The sequence below is a fragment of the Varroa destructor genome, unplaced genomic scaffold, assembly GCF_002443255.2.
Source record: "Varroa destructor unplaced genomic scaffold, Vdes_3.0 BEIS01000005.1, whole genome shotgun sequence".
NCBI classification, from domain to species: domain Eukaryota; kingdom Metazoa; phylum Arthropoda; class Arachnida; order Mesostigmata; family Varroidae; genus Varroa; species Varroa destructor.
The window spans coordinates 35,377,939-35,394,761 of record NW_019211458.1 but is presented as its reverse complement, the minus strand read 5'-3'; the positions used below and the strand labels follow the sequence as shown (position 1 = coordinate 35,394,761).

The following is a 16,823-nucleotide window of genomic DNA, read 5'->3' as shown; positions in this document are numbered from 1 at the left end:
TTACATCTTAAAATAACCAGCAAGTTCAGTGGGTGATTATAGGAGACGAAAAAACAAGTAGCAACGCTGAGTATCATACAATGAGTATCTACTTTTATTTATATCTATCCAGTAAGTTCGTTGAATTTACCATTACTGATTACGACTCCACGGGAACAGGAAACATTTGCCAATTTAACCTAGAGAACTAATTTCATTGCTGACCGAGATCAAACGAGCTTTTCTGATGATAGTAAACGAACGATAAACAAAAATAACAGCTTAACTTGATATACACCTATTGACTTTTCATGAATCCATAGATATGAAAAGGTCGGACAAGGCTAGACATGCCCTGTTTGACTACCTAGATAATTAAATTTAGGCTTGTGTTGTTCTTGAGCAAATTTAATAATTTAAAAGTAGATCTTATGTCTTATCTTAAACGCGTGCAGTATTTTACTCCTCAGATACTGGAAGTTAATCTCTTATTAGCGGTATTATTTTTAAAAGTTCCTGCATAGACCTTATAAAGAATCATATGTTCTTCGTTATGTGCGTTTAATGTCTACGTTTGCTACGTCGACAATATGGTGGGGACGAGGCTCGTCACGCTCTATTCCTATTCGAGCATCGCCCACCGCTACTTTTCCAACAAACATCATTAAACACTGAACGACCAGTACGTGGGACAAAGCGGGGTCGTCTCCGTCCTGTTCTCGCACGCAAAGCTCCAACTCTCCTCACTGTAGCCTTGATGACGTATTTACCCCCAACTGCTTTTCACTTTTGCTTCTGAGTCTCCTCTAGCCACTTATGGCCAGTGCTCGTGATTTAGATTACTATTTTATACGGCGCCAAAATTTGAACCGTGCTTCGTTGAGATTTTCGCCTACACTGCCTGAAGCGAAGAAAAAGAAATAACGCGCGTAATAGCAAAGGCAAGGATTTCAGAGTTCTCTGAAAGATGCTGTCATAGTTGATTGTGCAAAGAGCCTATTAAAGCAACGATAGCAGAAATGCGGACGCGCATATATATACACACGTCAATAGGGGGCTGAGGCAGCTAGAAAGACGTTTACCTCGAAGCCGGCTCTGTTAAAGAGCAAGATGTGTTATGGGGATGCGGTGACCTTGACAATGATCGTCACAAAAAAGAATCACCGAACAGAAATAAAAAAAATTTGCTTATACAGATAATCACTTTAGCTAAAGAAGACGCCAAATACTCTCGAGATATCCCCTTGATGATAAATATAATAATAATAAAAACAAATAATAATGATGAAAACAAAATTTATCTTTATGAGTTATATTGCCAGCTGCCAAAGTACCACTTTATATACAGGTTGTCCCTTATTTCTGTTGACCCCCTATGATGATTCGTTCACGAGAAAAACTATTTAAACATTCAAATCTAAACAGTCATCTAATATAGAGAAACATTCAATCGTTACTATAGACAACATTAAATTGTCGAAAACATATAATGTTCTGATTTTGACGTATTTTTACGAGTAAGAACTATGCAAAGGCTCATTGTCCGTGGCCTACAGATACTACGGGGCGCACAGACAGTATTTCAATTTAGCTTAGATTATTTCTACTCTATTGACTAGAAACCAATAGATAATGATGAACAGCTAATCCGCGTTGCTGGTGAAGAAAACTACTTAACGTACGAAAAAAGTTAAACTATGTTAAAGTTAAAATATAACAATAACCTTAACTTCGTTTTATATGAGATGACGGCAAATATGAGTTTGAATTGAATATTCGTAGTCGCATTTAATAATTTCTAATCTGAATAAAATAATGGTGAATGGCTTTGAGATCAGGCACAAAACTATTATATACACTCTTGATAAAAAAAAAAATATGTGAGTGTTGATTTCAACAGGCACACCTAGGTTATATTCGGTAATTCCGTTTGTAAGACCGAACTTGACAGAATCTAAAAGGGCGATTGCTGTAGATATTCTGTACAAGCATTTTCCGAAAAGAGGCACCCGGGAACGTTCTAACTGGTGGTGATAAGGATGAACTTGAAACAGATATTGCTCCAGAAGGAGAAGTCCTTGTCATGGTTCAGCACTGACAGATCAGTCTACGAATCTTGAGAAATATATGTTAATTACCATAGTTAGTACCACAAGCACTACTATAATCATGCAGTATTGCTTTAAACGGTTGACCACATTCAATACGAAAGGGACTCTATTTACTATAAAATGTATACATTTCCGTGGCTTTAATGAATCTCAAATACTTCAAAGACTTCTGTATTACTTCGGCTAGAGGCTAGATATAAACCAATTTGTGTGTTATTTTGTAATTAAATAAACGGAATATATTGACCACCATGTTCTAGTAGAGGTTCAGTCTGTTTGCTCATAGTAGAAGTCTAGTAACATAAGCCAAGAATTGCGTAATTAATATCGATTATCTAAACTCTTTTCCTCAAGAAAACAAAGGTAGTGTGAAGTCTGCACGAGGTACAGTGCCGCTAACGGTTAAAAAAGAAAAAACAAAAGAGAACGCTTCTTGTTCGCCTGGACTATTGAACTGATGCGTTGTTTCAAACATATCAAGATAAATAAGTAAAGCAGTTAAGTTTAAAGAATGAACATGCCAGTAGCGTATTTCATCATTTGTTCATTACGGTGATTGAGGGAAGTTACTATCATTTTTTTTTTTTTTTTTTTTTTTTTTTTCAATAATCGACAGTCGATAGTCGAGGTATTGAATAAGCGGAACACATGCATATCTAGCTATGAACGAACCCATGTAGCATTATATTAATAGCGAAAGTATCAGATTGTTATTGATATTGTAGGCCATTTTTTTTGTCCACTTGTAGATTTGTCATATTAGCTTAGATGGGCTAATATCCGCACAATATCTAAATAAATACCTATCTTCCAGTAGCCTCACAGGTTTATATATTGCGGCATAGGTCGAATCTTTCGTGGTTCGAGGTAACTAGTCAGCAATATCTACAATATTACCTTTGGTATGTAGCCCATTATATTGAAAGCATTGAGCTTGAAAGCGAAGTGGATGGTCCCGAATCGCTTAATTAAACATTAGGTAAAACAATCTCATGTAGCTATAGAGGCGTGACTGATATGAGGAATACTTGTGCACAACCAGTTCCGAGCATTTAATGGGTTCGGATATGATCCGAGAGACCACATGTGCACATTAGCCGTCGCAAACCTGAGCGTAGGCGTCAAATATTTTTTTATAAATATTTTCGCACAAAAGAAGAAGGCTCAATAGCGTGGACCTCGTATTGATAGGCTAGCCTCTCAAAGCACGGGAAGGAAAAACGCAAAGGCCAGACAATAACCTAGAGCTTACGGGAAAGGGCATGAACTTGTGCGCCGGAAAAGAAGCTTACGACTCGAGGCATCATGTCGATAGAAACCTACCAAGGAAGGCATGCGTGTCTCCTAGAAGATTAGATATGCTATTTATACCAAGCCGGAGAGATAAATATGAAGGATGCGTGGCTACAACGCTGAAACTCTTGTAGCAGTGACCTGAAAGCCTCCAAAGCCAGAAACTATGAGGCGCTCCTTATCGAGGGTCGACTGGGGAGACATTTTTAATTACGCTGCACAACGCCTGATTGACCTAAGTCGCTATAGTTTATATGAACGATGTTTTGGACAACGTGTTCAAAAAGGCAGATTTCTAAGGAATTATATTGGAACCTATAGATCTCCAAGATGACTGATGGCGGCTTAACCATCGTGGATACTATCGCGCCAGGTGATAAGGTCTGACCCGATGGCCGAAGTAGGTCATAGCTTTCGTAAGTTCGAAATGGTTATAAGCGGCTTAAATATTTATTTTTGCTTTCAATACAAGAATCGCAAAATGTTGCGGGTAATGACTGTAGTACGTGAACCTGGGAAAGGCTTTTTTTTAATAACCTCTAAGCCATGATCAACAGCCTTTATGACAACCTGCATTGTAATTACGGCGCAAGAACGAAACAACAATACTGCTGAGTGAGCAGTACGCCGAAAACCGTAATAGCCATAATAACGTAGTTAATGATAGAATATACCAATACTAATTTCTAGATATTTCTTGGAGCTTCGTTATGTGATTCCGTTCTATTAGCGGTCTTCTTGCACAGCAGAGCTAACTGCACGACGTATCGGTGACTAAGAGGGAACAATTTTCCCGCGATAAGTTCATTTATTAGGCATGGCAATAGGGGAGATGTCAATCAAAAATTCTCAGCATCGTTCGTGTAGTTTTCCCAAACGAGTCTTCCCACATAATTCGCAAAACTGAGAGAATGTCAAATGTTCACTTATATTGATACTCGTGTTTACGTTTCGGATCATGTAGCCATACGCCTAATAGCAGTATCATGACATTCGTTAAATACCAAAGTACCGCGAACAGCTTGAGGCTTTCTTGTATGTGCGATGAAGGTCAACTGTGTTTGCTTTTATTTGCATTCAAAGCTGTCAAGTTTAGGTGTCGAACTTCATTGCGGTAAGAGCCGAGCTTGAAGGGCCTTGAGACTATAACAGGATAGTTCCGTTTGGTGGCTCAATATATACATTTTTCTGTAGGCGTAGACCAGACGTAAGTGGCGACTATGACAGCGCACAATTGAAAATTTGAAGGAAAACAAATTCGTATAAGACTCTGAGGGACTCTTCGGGTTATATTGAAATTATAGATACAAAAAAAAAATATACTATGGGCTGTACTGGTGTTTCGTCTCTCGATTGTTGTTTGTGTTGTTGATGTCCGGCAGTTGAAAGCGCAGATTTTGTCGTGACGGCAAAGTTTAGCGTGCATAAATAATGCAGGCAAAAATGATATACCTTCAATTTCCCTAAAATCGCCATTTAATATTATATATACCATTTAATATTCCATACTACTCCCATTGACTCTTATTTGAAGGCGAAGACTACTACTTCGGCTCCGACAGATTGGCGATACAGCAAGCTTCAGCAGCTATATTAGTTATGCCAATCGGAAAGAATATCGCGCGCGGCCATGTGTATATCCGAAAAGTCATTCTTTTTAAATGGCTGTCTATATAACCCCGCCCTATGCTATAACAGATTGAATGCGGAACGAAAACCGGTTAACGTTTACTGAAAGCCAAATTCACTGGCGACCAAGGCATCACTTCCTTGGGTAAGCCGGAAGATTTTTATACCTGCATTAACCATTAAAATTATTATTTCGCAGCAAATAGCGACATATCACACAAAGCCGCCATGTTTAACTTGTTACAAGAGAAGATCGTTGTGTTGTATAGAAGGGGTAGATGACGAACTTCGAGTCCCTGAAAATAGACGCTACAGGAGCTCTAATAGACGTATTCTCGCTATAATATGAACAGCATCGGTAAAGAAGTGAAGACATTTACAATCTGCAGGATGGTTTAGTCATACAAAATATTCAACAAGGGCAAGTTGTAAGGAAAAGCAATTCAGGGCAAATCAAGGGGAATCCATCTAGCAAACCAGTTGCTTGTCATAGACGACTGGTTCGGTTTATTGACAACAACCAGCCAAATACAGAATATTTCCTTACTAGATTGTTACATAGTATAGATTACATAGGCTCTTTTATTATCATAGTATAATTACTCATTTGTTTTGTGCAGCAGACACGTACGATCTGCGTCTCTGGGCGTCTGTTGCGTAGTAGTCATAATCAGGTGCTTTACTTTGTGTCGTAGTCTGTAGCCTTTCTACAAGACCCAAGCCAGCATTACGTTTCAAACTGAACTAGAGCACCTACAACTTACAGAAGAAAAAGCGATAACAAAAGCTAGACTATTGATACTATATGAGTCCATTATTGCTTGTGGACAAACCACTATATATCGGGCGGACATTGCAGTATTCATGTGCCACAAGCTCCCGCGAGGAGGTTTTTTGACCCCGCTCAAACAAGATTTTCGGTCACAACTTTTAATATTAGATCTCGAACATCTGATACAAATGGAAGACTAAAGGAAACAGCGAAAGAATAGTTAACAAAGATGGCGATCTGTTTTCTAAAAACTGCAGGAAACAAAAAGTTGAAATTCATACGCGTAAAAAGAGAAGGCACATAGAGTACGAAATGTGCCCTTAAGCCTTGCAGTTTGCATGTCATGTTCGTCCTTCAATCGTTTTTCCTTTAATAATCCAACGCTTATTTCCAAGTCAATTTTGGCTCTTCCTATTGAAATATTCTAGAAGAATGGCCTGAAAAGACATTGGCTAGCGGCGTTTAGTACATTTGTGTACTAGTGTGCCAGGAAGGCCCTATCGACACTTCAAATCAGTATAAAAAAGGCACTAAACCATTGACATGTTGTTTGTTGTATGAGGAAGTATTTTAGCTGGACTGATTCAAGATGTGTTAACCGAGCGACGAGCATAGTAGCCAAAATAATGGAACGCCTTTGCATGTACATCCTATTGCTTTTACAATGGATGTGCAAGCATATACTTATATTATGTATTCTTACAATTGAGAGGTTGAGGTTGGTTCTGTTGTGGATAAGTTCACATAGATAAGTATTACATCAGTCACTATAATTAACAAGGATACCCAGCTATTCACCACAAGGATGTATTCCTGGAAACGTCGAAGCAATGTTATTATACGCAACTTTGAACCAGAAAAATATCGAAATAGTTGAAGCCATAGAAGTTATCGATCCGTTCCACGCACCCATTGGCCCACTGAAGTGTACAACCAACTTATGTTGAAGTTGTAATGTTGTTTAAGAGTGCACCTCAATGTCTAAAAAATGTATACCGCCAAATTTGAAAAATAAATCCTAAAATGATTCTAGAAGCGCAGATTTTCGATAGTTTTTTTTTTATATGAGTCATTCTAAATTGACCAGTTTTATAGCGGGCATCAATTATTGCGTCTTGTGCGAGCTTCAGAACCTGGCGGTGAATTTTCCATATCTTCGATAGCTTAAATTTCGTATCTCTCAAGCCTTTGAATGAATTGGGATAAATCGACCATTTCGTCGCTTCCAATTTGAGTGATTTTGGTAGAAACGGTAAGGAGCCATATTGTTGACTGTCGCTGAGTGTTTGCAATAGCCGCGCTTTTGATTTTGTAAAAATATATAAGCCATTAATAATCAACTCAATTTACGTTGAGCAGATCGCTATTGGACTTCGCAGGCTTCCATAAGCAGAAGGTCGTGTACGACTTACATGATAAAGGTATGGAATTAACGCAACGCTCTTAACAGCAGAAGTGGCATAACCAAGCATGTCACGATCTAGTTCTAAAAAATCAGCTGTGACCATATATACGTTGAGCACGACGACTACGATTAGTAAATAGAGGGAAATATTTCAAGTTCATAATGGCGATAAGAGAAAAATCCGGTCTACGTCCACGGGACGTAAACGGCGTTTTTGTTTAGCGATAGACTCAGACAAGGGTCTGCAGGACTACGGGTAGCTTCCGCCGAATGCTACCTAGACAACAATCAATAACATAAACAAGAGCAATAGACACAGCTCGTAACAAACGTTGCTTTGGAGCCATAACAGACCCAATTGTACCCAAGGCTACAATGTACTTCATTTGTGATACGTAACCTAAATATGACATAGTTGGGCGTATCACGTTTTTTCGCGCAGTACACTCAAATATTGTTCTGGCAAAAGCAATGATTCCAATCACTGTATGGCTCGCTGAGATTGGCGCGTCTATAGCCTACGCAGGAGGTAAGCGCGGCTCTGAAGATGGCTGACCTACAACTGGACTAAGCATTTGCATTGGGAACATACCCACAAGCACATAGAAATGTGTTATTAACGCGTATATTCTGTGCTTGTTCATTAATGGTGCAATTGCATCGATTACAAAAAAGATGTGGCGTCTGACATGGATTAGATGGTTAAAATTTTTCTGGTACTACATGATAATGGGGCGGTTCGTTTTTTTTGGTAGCGAGTCATATTGATAACTAATTTCACTGGTTTTCTTTCATTTCTCTGGAGAATTTTCTCGTTCAGAACAAGTGCGTGCGTATACGAGCGTTGATCAGACTCGGGCCCGCACCCACTGAGCTCGGCAAAGCAGGATCCATTTGTTCTAATGGTGATAGTTCCAGCTCTAAATCGTTTTTGCCAAATTGCAATGAATCACATGCAAGGATGCACGAGAAAATTTAAACTGGACAGTGTTCCTACCTACCTAACAGTGGCATAAAAAAAATCTCTCTTTTATCAGCCGTTAGATGAAAGCTAAAGGCTAGACTTGGTTAGATAAAGGCCGAAGCCATTTTTCATAATGGCTTTATTTACAGCGATAGGAGGACTTTATTTCCTCTTCCAATATATTCTTGCTAAATGCGCATAATTATTCACACTTTATATAAATGTTTATTGGTAGCTTCCCAAATAAAGTCGTGACAAAACAAATTCGATCCTTTAAAATGAATAGCTTAATTTAAAGTTTTTCCATTGTTTTTTTTCTGCTCACAATACCTTTCGCAAAAGCGTATTATCACATCTCGTTTTTACCAGTGTATTACACTACACTATATATCGATTACGTCTATGATTTCATTATTTTTTATCGGAGCCATTATAGTATAAGTTATTCAATAACGTCCAACATAAGCCTCCTCTTTCAGTTGAATTTCATTCGGGCGTTCATCAAATAACTCACAAGGTCCCGTAATTCCATTAGATATCATATACATTAGCTTGCCTAAAAGGCTCCAATTGTTTTCTCTTTTAATTAGCTTCACCTCTGTATTTTGCACTTAAAAGCAGTAAATTGACATCAGAAGTTGCTGTTACCGAGCGCTTCTGCTTTACGAGTGAAGTGATTTTTTCACACGGAAGTGATTGCTTGAGAGTTTTTAGTAGATATCATCATACGAATAAACTAAAGTTGATGGTATTAGAATCCAAAGATCCTAGCCCTAATACACACAAAATATTATTGTTATTATTTAGAATGCCAAAAATAAAACATTTTCACTATATGCTTACATGGACAGAACGTATCGATCCAAAGACAGATGTTTTTCTCGTAATTTGAATGTTAAACGCGGATCAGCTATGATTTATGATGCTATTTTTCTGATGAAATTCTACTGCTATCGAAGGGAGTAAATCGGACGCGTTAATGCTTATCAAATACTAAACTGTACGTTATTTTAAGCCGATTAGAGATAATGTTCATTTTCCCTCATACGTCTCATAGGTTATATATGATAGCTAAAGTTTTGATGATGATAACCATAATGATAACAATGGCAGCAATAGGCACCGAAGGAAAAGCGGCAAAAACAATTCGTCGAAAAAACTTCTGCAATTTTTTTTTTGATTGTGAGGAGAGAACCTAGCGTAGCTAGCCAGAACAAGGCGACCGTATGATTAATCTAATCACTGTTGCGTTAAAAATTCCAATATTTTTAGAGTTGCGTGCAGATAATTAATATGGTAAGTTATAATATGACGTTGCCGGTTATAATCGTCCAATAGATTGAATGCTTTGATTTATGAATTAACTGGTCGTCGGTGTGACATAGAGCCTGAGATAACTTGTCGCGAATAGATCTTATCGTAATTATCTATCGTACGTCCTTGTCTATTTTGCTTACTCACCTTTTACTGATCAATTTTTCGAGTTAGAACTCGTGGTATAGAGCAGCTCTGAATCAGTATTTATGTACATTGTATCCTCCTACCCGATCAAATTAGCACAACACACCTTAAAGACTTTGTATCTGTAAATTTTGCGGCATTTCCTGGAGTAACTGTAATTAGTAAAAAGCATTTTCGTAATAATAATTATTGAACATTGAAAAAAAGATGCATATATGGTAATCTACAGAAGCATCTATTGCAGTCTGTAAGAACGCCGCACAAAAAACGCGCCGGGAACCGAGAGTTAACCAATTGTAAAAACTGTTCGCGAATCATATAGAAGCACTTAACACCCAGCGAAACAGACTTCTAGATTTATTCAGAAGGGATCCGTTAAGGACACGGACCGACTGAAGGATTCCCCTTCATCCGAGAACGTGTTATTCATCGAAATCTCTGGTGATCTTTGGCAAGCAATGGAAAGGCAAGAAAAGGAACGATTGTTCCATTCCACATGACTCTTAATGTGTCTGAAATGCTTCGTGGACCTATGCAATCAAGTGCAATAACAAAACCAATCAATAACAAAACTCTAGTATAGCGTTCGTGGTGAAGTATTAATAAAATTAGGGGGGATACAAGGGTTGAAATTTTTTACTTACGTTAACCCTATTCCAAGCAAGAAATTCGAAACATCTCAATATCTTATGTATATAGAGCTTTGTATGTATATGTTGTGTTGTCTCCCTAAACCTACGATCTAAATCTGAAAATGATCGTTTCGATCGAGGAGTCCAATTCGAGAATGAGCCTTTGATACATTTCGATCTTGGTGATTGTTTGATTACTACTTTAAGCGGGATTTTTTTTGCAAAATTTAGGCGGGAGCTTTGTTAGGCAACCGTTTCCAAGCCAAACTAACTTAAATTAATCGCATTTTTGAGAAGAGTTTTTTTATCTTCGATAAAACGATAATTTGCAAAATATATCAATATATAAGGGTTACGATGGAAAAAATACTGATAATGCAAAAGCGAGCTGTTAATAGACGTCGCTGTTGATAGAATCCGCTGGCCTATTAATTCTGTTCCTGCGACCTTACCGAAGATTAAGGATCAAAATTCTGAAAAAAACAAACGATTACACAAATTACAATTAATCAAAATTAGTCTTGGGATATCATTAAAGTCGACTTATCTACTGATTGATGTGAAGAATTGAAGTAGTACTTTGCAAAGAAAAGGTATTTTGACATTTTAGTAAATCTTTGATTAAAAATTTTTGTCACAACGTTCTAATTGACGTCTAACAGAAATAACAAATGTAGATCGGAACGCATCTTCAACCCACCCTCACATGGGCGAAGCGAACTTCTAAATAGGACTTTAATGAATTTCCCGCCATATATCCATTTTATGTATAGGGACATATACTTCTTTGTTCAACTCGTCAGAATCTATCGATTAGCGTCAAGGAACGACCACAGAACGTCACGTTATGCTCTCGCTGTTCGAGGGACATTTTTAACCTGAAAGGTAAGGTTTCGATATAAAGATATGTGTAGCATTTTGATTTAGCTCATCGAGAGCTTTCAATTGGCGCAAGGAACAACTCTGCATAGACCTCCACATAAACATTTGGCTACCATTTTGCCACTGGAAAAAATTCTCTTCAAAGCCCCTTCAAGACACAACCTACATTAGCTCTTACAGCTTTCTCATAGGAGAATAGTGCAAAATAAACACCTAAAAAGGGTAAGCAGCACGAAAAACAAAACATCTACCCAATTTACATTAAGTTCTATAGAATTAAACATAAATTTCTTCTAAGAGAAAGTCAATTGGCTCTATCCAATGCCCAGCTCTAGTTCAGATAACGAGGCGGCGGAAACCAATTTTGTGTTGCCCGCCGTGGACATGACTGATGTCTTTCCATTTTTTTTTTTTTTTTTTTTTTTTTGTAATGAGTAGTTAAGCATTTTTTTTAAATGAAGATATATATGATATGGGGGTACATTGGTTTCGACTGATACATTTTGTTTAGCGTATCGATTCTCAGAAAATTACCTAGGTATTAACATTTTACCTTTCTGCTTTATGAATCGATGACAAACATTCCATAATTATTCCAACTGATGGATTATTGACTGTACTTCTGAAACTTCACCAAATCTCAAGGCTTTCTCATCTTTTTGGTTTCTGTTTATTAATAAAAATTCTGATTTTTTGGCATTTTCACTAAAAATTAGTCGAGGAGGAGTTGTATGGAAATTAAGTTTACATTTTCCACTTGAACTTTCCAATTAACGTTTATCAGGAATTTGCCAGGAATAGACGGCTTGAAACGCATTCTCTCCCGATTATTACATGGACGATCTAACACGGCCAACAAGGTTTTTGCGATTTTTTCTCGTATTTTTGATATATTTATTGCATCTTTATTGGGCTTATCAAGATTTCTTAACCGACATCGAGAAGAACTCCCTTTACATAAGTATCATGTTGAATTTTCACATATGAAACAACGTTTTTGAGCCGAAGACTCCGACCTAGGTATATGACTATGTTTTGCAGTTCGATTCGGCTTATCCAGAGCTTTCGATTGACATCAAGAAATAGCTCTCCTACACCGACTGCCATGTAGAAAATGTTTATTCCAGCGTCACCAAACAGAAGAAGCTACTACATTTGGCTTTTAACCTTTTTCACGCCCAAATATCAATTTCAGCAAAACGAAGGTGCATTAAATTTGTACTTAGCCTGTCAAGGTCGGCATCAAGGAAAAAAGTTTTTGATTGTCGGGGAACATTTTCAACCTGAAAACTGAGAGAAACTATATCGTGTTTTCTCCAACTGGGCGGGAGCTTTCGATTGCTACCAAGAACGATTCGCTCCACATAAACCTCTATATAAGGATTCGACACGTATAAACGAACACTGCAGAAAAGACCACAAAAAAGTGCATTGATTGCAAAAAACCGACTAATTTGTCCAAATGCAGGTTACGCTCTATCGGACGTAAAGCGTTTAACCGATCCATTCTATCTCATGCGCAGCTCTGTTCTGGATGGTACCGATTCAACTACTCTAAGAAATCGTTTTGGACATATGGACAAACAAAGAGAGTTTTACTAATGTCTGAGATATAAATAGATAAGGATAATCTTTAATTACGCAAACATATTGGATTATCGGAAAATAATTGTAACGAAATGTCGGCTGCTTGTCCCGTACGGGTATGTTTCTCCTTTTCTTGGCCTGTGTTTTTTTGGAGCATTTGAATCGCTTTTTCGTGGCTGAACAGGAGCAACAAACGTCAAAAGGTTTGCCCACACATTATTCTGGCGCATATTCAAGTATGTTTAGTATGTAAAAAGTACATTTTAAACCACGGAACTACTTTCTGTACCCCAGTATTTCCTGCATGCACCAAATACAAACATAACCTCTCTGCCTCTTTATAACGTCTCTGCATAACGTGCCTCTTTATTCGTGACCACATCTGTCTATAGCTAATTCATCACTGGTGCATTACCTGTCCTAGCCAACGCTGTAAACCGTTAGAATGTGTCCAACGAAGTCATTTCGTATATTTGATGGTCCCTGTTGATTGCCTCGTTGTCTCTCTGTCCGTAATGGTGCAGTGGGTAACATGTTTGCATTTAAACCTAGGGATACGTGAGGTGGCCTAGGTTGGAGGCCGGCTTTGTGCATTTTGTGTCATGCTAGGAGTCACCCGTCTAAGGCAACGCTTAACGGTGGTATTGCACAAAAAAGCTCGAAACTTTCTTAGATTTCGTGCGTATCTGCGGGTTTGATAGCGGCTAAATCGACACAGGCAAAGCTAACATACCGCTCTTGAAAACCTAATACTCAAGAAAACGCAGCGAAATATTATTATTATTTACGCTCCACATTAGGAGCGACTTTATTGCCCTTTAAAATGGAATTTGTGTACATCTGGAAAAATATCGCAGGCTTTGTAGTAGCCAATGTTTTGGTTAACAGAATCCCTTGGTTTTCTGAGGTGAAGTGTTTAAGAAAGGTTGACTGATTCACCGCATCTCTCGGATGACTATACCTACACTCGTACTTGTCACCCTGTGAGGTTCTTTTTATTGACTGAAAAAGGTTTTGAACAAAAAAGCGACGAATGATTCTGAAGCCAAGGTTCTAGCACAAGCGTAAGCAAAGAAGGTGGCGGAACGGTACTAATAAAACTGGCGCCACTGCTGATGACTTAGTCGCTTCAATCTTCCCTATAATTGAAACTAATTTTAATTAAAAATATATAAATGAAGATAAAATGCAATATCTGATTATTCTGATTGATACGCCTCTGGTCGGTTTTGTGCGGGTGGCTCTGACACAGCATGACGTAACGACCGAATATCCTGCCTATACAGTTTGAATGTGCGTATCGCTAAATATGTTTGGTCAAAGTTAAAAACGTAAATAGTTTTAGCCCTACATTTAAAAAAAAAAAGGCACACATATGCCAGTGTTCATTGATTAAATTATTTCTTTTACTACACGTAAGAAAACAAACTCTAATAAAACAAAACAATCAATAGGTCCTTAATTTTAAACCCAAACACGACAGCTTTGAAAGGCGATATTGTTTAAGCGTCCCTCTTGAAACGTACATGCCTTTAAAATATGACTATGAATGTTACATATTAATATCAGCTCAAGTCCTTCCACATTGCGAATTGATGTTTCCTATGATACTACCTTTATTTTAACCATTCAAAAACCAAAACATTAATAAGAGAGACGGTTTAAAGTTACGTGGCGCGCAACTGGCTATCTTAAAAACATTCTCATATCATGGTAAGCTTTACTTCATGCAGCGGTTTCATAAGTCTTGCATTTGTACACTGACGGCCCAACGACATTTGCCATGCAAACGTGCTTCAAATACACAATGACGGCTATTCGGAGTACGTCTATCCCAGATGCCCACGGTGACACAGACACCTTCGTAATGAATTTCGTGCCGTCAGGCATAAGGTACCAGTTTTAGTAATCGGTCGCCGTGTACCTTTGTCTAGTATGGCATTTTACTTAGTCTTAGCTGCGGTAGAATTATATTTCGCCAACTGACATCTTCTGGACATTAAACGGCGGTCGTACATGCTCTGTCCTAAGGATTCACAGTAGCGGACAGGCGAAGAGGTGCAAGGCCGCTCAAGTGGCTAGAGACAACGGATTCACGATAGATTCAACGATATCAACGATTGAAAAGTTACCATTATTACATATTACATATATACTGGTTACAGCTGACTCACAGTATTGATTAGTTCATAAAATAATATCATTCGATACTTGACTAAGTTACTTACTGAATTAGACCATACTTACTTTAAATTTGATATGAGCTGGAATCATTGTAGTCCATGCGAAATCCTGCCATGTACATATGCATATATGGCACGGTTTTTGCCAATAAGAACTTTCCTCGTATTTTGTAAGATAAGAAATGGAAGATATGAGAAAAATGTACGATTCTTGCATCGCGTCTAAAATGTCATCGCTATCGATAACCTGTAAACTAACTTATTACTTTAGAAAATTTTCCCTCTCTGATACGTAGTATGTGATGTTTTAAAACGGACGACAAATACTATTTTTCGAATGTCGACAGTGGAGTACAACAGTGGCGGGAAAAGTTTAATTTTTTGAATGTCGACAGTGGATTACAACAGTGGCGGGAAAAGTTTAATTTTTTGAATGTCGACAGTGGATTACAACAGTGGCGGGAAAAGTTCAATTTTTCGATGCGCCGTCATCTGGTCGAGAGAAGCACCGCCCCTTTTTTCTACAGAAAAATGTTTAATTGTCTCAAAATGACCGTATCGAAGGAAAAAGCAAAGATATTATGAACATTCTACCTGCATTTCGATAAATAGCTATAGCCTCCCGTAGTGTCCCCCCGCAAGCATGCCCTAAGGAACTAAGCTTGTCTTCGGCAATAAAGGCACACGCTCCGTTCTTCGTTCGTAAAAACTAAGAGCAATTACAAACGATTCCATATTCTGAATAAATCTATGCCATTCATTCAGAATAGCATCGATCCAGATGATGTTGATTAATGTTTGTCTTAATATACTTTTATAGGGCAATCCGACAAATGCTGATTTTTCGTTCTTACCGATCGCTTAAGTGACCTTTTTAATCTTTCACTGCGAAAAGTTCGAACTTCAATTGTGTTGTTTTCGGGCATCGAAGAGCTCCTCTATAATTGCTGTATAATATTGCTATAATATAATATAAAACAGTGAGGTCTGTATTCTATTAGTCAGTACCGCTTTGAAACCCGAAAGCTTGAGGCCGCTGGTATCCATGTTCCGTGTTTTACGTCCGGTAATGCTGTGAGGCACTCCATCAGACATACGACTGGCTCCCCGCACGAAACGAACCGTGTGTCCATGCTCATCTTAGAACATAGACTAGGCTGGTGGTATCCTATAAATAATTTTCAAATTCAACACATTGGTAGGCCACTAGATACGATATAGGGCAAAGGAAATGCATTTGAGTTAACTATTAAATTACCAAGCCGGGCAACGGCCTTAGATGATTACTGGCCTACTTTTTGGGGCGAAATCCATATACTTCAGGAAGCTTGGACATGATTGAGTCGGAGTTGCTTAAGAAATAAGATTATCGAGCCGTGATAGTATAGCTGCCTACTGGGCGACCGTAGCAGACGCGCGTTTAACTGCTTATTATGGCAAAACGCCTGTTGAAGTTCGCGAGATTGAGTAACTTTCGCTCAGTAATAAAGAGAAATCGATTTTGAGAAGCATTGACAGATGTATATATAAGTTTGTCTATGCCAAACTATAATCTCCCTGAACAACAAAACATACTGGCTTAAAAAAAGGCACACCGTTCTTCCTTGAGTCGTTCCGTCACAGAACCTTCTTTAAGAAGGCCAGTCTACCAATTTATTGCTGACTGGAATACAAACGGACCGTTTCAGACCCAACAAAATTGACTGTTTGCGCCGGAATATGCACGAGTTGAACAACTTGAAGTGGGAGAACTCTAAAAAGTGCCACATTCATCCAGTATGGTCGAAATAGCTGTAACATATAAGCAAGAAGGGGTCTGTTTGGGTTCAGCGGTAGTGGGGTTAGTTTTTGCCCCGTATTCCCGATATAGCGACGTGTGCCGCTAACTATTCCGGAACTAACGATCCAGGTGATGTCGTGCTTAA

At 38.3% G+C, this 16,823-nt stretch overlaps 2 long non-coding RNA genes across 2 annotated transcripts; both read right to left on the bottom strand.

The window, feature by feature from the left end:
- Positions 1–71: 71 nt before the first annotated feature.
- LOC147755612 (uncharacterized) lies at positions 72–9,590 on the bottom strand. Its single transcript, XR_015328368.1, has 2 exons — positions 1,886–9,590; positions 72–880 (listed from the first exon to the last, which is right to left on the bottom strand). It is a non-coding gene; the product is annotated as an uncharacterized LOC147755612 (long non-coding RNA).
- A 3,460-nt stretch (positions 9,591–13,050) lies between these two features.
- Positions 13,051–15,430, bottom strand: LOC147755611 (uncharacterized). The gene is made up of 2 exons (XR_015328367.1): positions 14,963–15,430; positions 13,051–14,793 (listed from the first exon to the last, which is right to left on the bottom strand). It is a non-coding gene; the product is annotated as an uncharacterized LOC147755611 (long non-coding RNA).
- Between the last annotated feature and the right edge of the window lie 1,393 nt (positions 15,431–16,823).